The 5,655-nt window shown below is 43.6% G+C and overlaps 1 pseudogene; it reads right to left on the reverse strand.

Annotated features, from left to right (window-relative positions):
- Positions 1 to 5,354: 5,354 nt before the first annotated feature.
- LOC112069722 (testis-expressed protein 30-like) overlaps positions 5,355 to 5,655 on the reverse strand; it is a 2,620-nt pseudogene continuing 2,319 nt past the window's right edge.

Consider the following 5,655-nt stretch of genomic DNA (forward strand, 5'->3'; position numbering starts at 1 on the left):
ATGAAACATCTGATGTCAACAGTAGCGGTGGGTGGGTAAAACCTATATTACAACCTATTATTTATTTAACCTTTATTTAACTAGGCAAGTCAGTTAAACACAAATTCTTATTTACAATGACGGCCTACCAGAAGGCAAAAGGCCTCCTGCGGTGACGGGGGACTGGGATTAAAAATATAGGACAACAAGACACATCACGACAAGAGAGAACAAGTTGTTTCAGATATTTTCGGACCACTAAACAATTATTGATTTAGAACCACAGAGAGTAACCGCAAGTCACAAACAAAACAGGAGCTGCTTCCTCTATTCCAGCACCATTTCAACTTCATCAAATCAACTCTGCTTAGTCCAATACAGTGACAACTAAAAGAGACCCCAAAACATAAAGAGAGACCTAAGACAACACGTGTTGTGATCATTGCGTTGTTTGCTCTATAACCTGTTAATCCACATGCCTTGCGACCGTGATATAAAGGCCTAAAGGCAGAGACAATAAGAAAGACACAGTGGCAGAATAAATTCAACCTCATCTTTGTTTTATTACAAAATGGCAACCTCTGTCCAGTGACGTCCACGAAGCATATCGCATGTACAGTAACAGACAGTTACATGACATACAGCATGGTCAATCAAGTTGTTTCWGACATTTTCGGACCACTAAACAATTATTRATTTAGAACCACAGAGTAACCGCAAGTCGCAAASAAAACAGGAKCTGCYTCCTCTATTCCAGCACCATTTCAACTTYATCTAATCACCTCTGCTTAGTTTAATACAGTGACAACTAAWAGAGACCCCAAAACAATTTAGTCCAATCAACTTAAGCTAAATATGATGTGGCTGTCCATGGTTCTGMTTTSTGTGTGTGTGTGTGTGTTCGTGCAAGTAGAAAACACGCCGACTCACCYTACTTGTAGAGAAACGCCAATGACATCCTCCTCTCTTTCATGTTGCTGWAACAGTCTTTCACTCTGTCATACAGTACACGCTTTTAKTTKTTGTTGTCCTAGGCTACCTGGCTAAAATGCTTGCTCGCWAGCCTAACTTCCATTCATGAGCAACGTTAGCTAGTTAACATTCACCTTCTACATCTAGCTACATATTGAACATCCATTCTATCAGGCCAGGTAAACAACAATGTATGAACTAACGGTTGGATCAGAATCACCGTTATAATCATTGGCCAGTACAGAGAATGAAGTAAAACCACGAGTCCACATCCCCATCTCCCATCCATGGCTAATTTAGGAAAGAGACGATTTCAGCTAGCTGGCTAGCTAGCCACCGGAGGATGACAACACAACGAGATGCAACAATTCCATATTTTTTCTGTCAATGACGTATGCTCTCAATGGGATTTGACACTTTCACAGTTGTGTTCGACGCAATGTGACAAATACAACTTGATTTCATTTGGTACACTGATATTTGAGGAAGTTTGTCTTCCCTGAATACGCGCCACTAGAAGGTACCGGTCCGTTTCAGAGAAGCACTCCGCACGCTGTATTATTCAGTACCGGTCCGTTTCAGAGAAGCACCCCGGACGCTGTATTATTCAGTACCGGTCCGTTTCAGAGAAGCACCCCGCACGCTGTATTATTCAGTACCGGTCCGTTTCAGAGAAGCACAAAGTTGTATGTGTTTATGACGTCAAACACATTCCGAGAGTATGTTATATCTACTTGCATCCAGTTTCATATTACAATTGTGTTGTGCTTATAAATGGTTAAGGTAATAACATATCATATACTAATCTTATATATATAAGGCCTGCTACTTTTTTTATTTTAGGCTAAAGGTAGTCTCGGAAGCAGATTTGCTTGCAATATACAGCGCTGGCCGGAGTGTTCTCTGAAACAGTGAGGGGCACACACGGAACTTGAAAAATACAATCATGCTCAGCCGCGTGCGGGGTGCTTATATCACTTCGAGAGAGGAAACGGCAAGCCTGTTGAGGTACGTTACAGAATCATACAGCGTGCCAGGGGATGCTTCCTCTGAAGAGACGGTCCGGCTGCGTGCTCTGCGTCAATACAGATACAGCGCTCGCTTCGCGGAGTGTTCCTGCCCCTTGAACACGGCATCGGTAATGCAACTAATACAGCGTGCTCGCGGGTGCTTCCTCCGAATGACTGGGACACCGTGGTACCGATGTGGCGAATAATACCAGCGGTGCGGGACCTGAGGCTTCTCTTGCACACTCGATCGCTACACTTGATGACATCCAGCACGTGCGCGGTGTTTTCGAATAGCTCGGACGCGTCACCACTTCATGCGCAACTAACAACGGCACCGCCCACTCCCCACAGGCTCATCATTTGATGCTCACTGGACTTCATTACTTATTGATTGTCTATATCTGTCTGTTCTTTGGGTATATCGCTGTTGTCAGCATTCTTGTCGTTTGTTTTAACTGTCCAGAACTTTCGTATTCTGTTTCCTGTACGTGTTTATTAAACTGTCATCTGTACTTGCTTCTCCGTCTCCAGCATTTTAGTCCGAAGACCACATATTGAGTGTCCTCAGACCTTTTATATTGGAGTTGTCTCAATTTTTTATCAGTCCTTGACTCGTTCTACACAAATGAGGACTTCGTAGTTTCTTCAAGATAGGAGACACAGAGTAAAAAATAATTAGAACCTCGTTGTCAACACATAAAACCGCTTCGCCAGGCAAATACTTCTTTCTGAAAGTTTTATAATAGTATCTTCCTACTTTACTCATGTAAACTTACTGTCCTTTACTTTTGTTGAAAGATTTCATCAAAACCTTGTAGTGCTTGGCGGAATTTCCTTGCTTCTACGCTAGTAGGGAGAAATTAGATTTTGAGAGTCAGACGCTCACGTTCATGTTTACGGTATTTAAGTCTTATATCTATTATTTCAGAGTGTATAATGGTTAGTGACAATTTGGATTTGGATTTCCTCAGCATTGCGTTTTAATTTGAACGTCTAAAGAATCCATATGTTTTTCTGAAATAATGAACACAAAAACCTTGTTAATTTTGAGCTCTTATAATGGTGGCGATCCTGACAACATTACCATCATGGTCCTTCACTTGACTTGCCATTGTTCTAGTCTTGGTCTTGACTTGGCCTGCTTTTACTGTAGGTGGTCTAGGCACAACACTGAGAGGAAGCGTTCTGAAAAGTAGTTCCTCTCTCTCCTTCTTTCTCTTCTCCGCTCTGAGCTACCTTTCTCTCTCTCTCTTCTTCTTCTCACTCTCCTCGAGCATCCTCTTTCCTTTCTCTCTCTCACACATCTCACGCTTCCCTCTCTCTCACTACTCTGCTTGCTGCAGCATAAATACATTGTATTTGATTATGGTTGAATGGGAATAATAAAGTGTTGTATGTCGGCCTTGTAAGAGCAGACTCTGTAAGGTATAGGTTCACTGTTTCTAATTACGTTATTCTATTCAGTAGGACCGCAGGCAGGCAGGAATGACTATAGAGCTTGTTTTTGGATCTATGCCCACGGGGAATGTACTGTATGTTGAGGGATTATTACCAGAGAAGTGACTGCTATGTCACATAAGAGGTTGTGAATAGGGTACACTTTGGGATGCAGAGAGAATATACCCTACAAGCCCGCAGACCCACCTCAGATCAGATCTGTCTCAGGGGCCCAAAGTAATACCCTCTTTCACTGGTGTCTCCATCCCCTCTCCTCTGTCCCTCCCTCCAAGGTAGTGCCACTTATTCTGCTGTGCTGAGCAAACAAGCAGCAGCGAGCCCCCTTGTTTTCCTTCTCTTCCTCTCTCCCCGATCTTCTTCTTCATTCCATGTATATTCATACACCTCGCGTTTCTCCTCCGAAAGAGTGAAAAGGGGGAATTAATCCTGGGCACTGACAGGAGGGCATGGAGCCCCCAGGGGTGTTAGGAGGGAGAGTGAGGGGGGTAGAGAGGTGTGCAGTCAGGAGCATGGATGGAGGGAGGGAAGAGAGAGAGGCTCACTGAGCCAAAATAATTTGTTCTCATCCAAACGCTGCAGAGAAAATGGATGAAGTTTAATTGATTCTGACTACTTAGGTGGATCCAGGCTCCTCCGCAGGGAGAGACTGGTGTATGAAGCCCAGTTAGAGCTCCGCCCGTGTGGGGGAGGGATAGGTGGAAGGGGGTGGAAGGTGTGAAATATCACTTATTAGTCCATACTGGTGTGCGTGCGGTACACGCAACAGCACCGCCACTGCCTGCGCACGCACGCCACGCACCGCACGCACTCACGCACGCCGCTACGCTAACGTGTCTTCGAGACATTTGTTTTTGTTGCTTGTCTTTTATGTTTTGCGCCACGCACGCACCGCATACGCAGCACGCTTACGCACGCACATCACACCACACACACTATATTTTTTTGTTCACACAGACACCACCACACACACATTCTTATCATTTCCACACACACACATAGTGCAGAGGCACAAAAGAACGGTCGACTGTGGGCATTTGGGGGGCCCCGGGTTTTGGAAAAATCCAAAATTTAAATGTGGGGGGGGTGTTCCCTAAGCTTTTTGCCCATGGTTATTTGTCACACATTTCTTCTTAGTGAATTCATAGAGCGAATGTATGGACAGATTTAAATGGTGAGAGTGTAATAAATGGATTGATACTGAATTTCCACCTCCTCCTCCTCCTCCTCCAGCTTTATCCCTCCATCCAGTCCGTTATTCAGGCGACAGCCGAATACATCTCCTACTTCAATTGTAGGAGCTAATTTAACTCTATCAATCAGCCAGGGGAATTTCCCCCAGCTTGTCTGTTTAATGCAGGTGGGGGTTGAGGATAGGGGGAAGATTGGTGTGTGAGGGAGTTTACTCTGCTGAGCTCCTCCAATCAAAGACGCACACTTGCACGCACGCAATGCCGCACACACAACAACACACACACACAACCTCTTTTACATAACACAGTGCATTTGGAAAGTATCCAGACCTTTGACTTGTTCAACATTTTGTTACGTTACAGCCTTATTTTAAAAATGGGATTAAATAAAAAAACTGTCCTCATCAATCTACACACACAATACTCCCCATATAATGACAAAAGTGAAACCTGGTTTTTAGAAATAGTTGACAAATGTATTAAATTTAAAAGCAGATATACTATTACATAAGTATTCAAACCTTTGCTATGAAGACTTGTAATGAGCTCAGGCCCATCCTGTTTCCATTGATTCATTTTTTGTTTCCCGTGAGATGTTTTCTATCACTTGATGGAGTCCACATGTGGTAAATTCAATTGATTGGAGACCGATTTGGAAAGGCAGCTCTTGTACCGGTTTAATATAAGGTCCACAGTTACAGTGTCAATGTCAGAGCAAAAATCCAAGTCATGGTCGAAGGAATTGTCAGTAGACTTCCGAGAAAGGATTGTGTCGAGCCGAGGCACAGAAACTGTGGAAGGTACCAAAAACTTCTGGCAGCACTTGAAGGTCCCATTCCAAACCTGACAGATGCTTGATGAGGATCTGCAGAGAAGAATGGGAGAACTCCCTCAAATACAGGTGTGCCAAGCTTGTAGCATCAGCTCAAGGCTATAATAGCTGGCCAAAAGGTAATGGTTCTGAAATTACTGTAGCTTATGTACCTGTGGATATTTCAGTTTTAAAAAATAAATTTGGCAAAACACTATCTAAAAGCTGTTTATGC

The sequence above is a fragment of the Salvelinus sp. IW2-2015 genome, unplaced genomic scaffold (assembly GCF_002910315.2).
Source record: "Salvelinus sp. IW2-2015 unplaced genomic scaffold, ASM291031v2 Un_scaffold1093, whole genome shotgun sequence".
NCBI lineage: Eukaryota > Metazoa > Chordata > Actinopteri > Salmoniformes > Salmonidae > Salvelinus > Salvelinus sp. IW2-2015.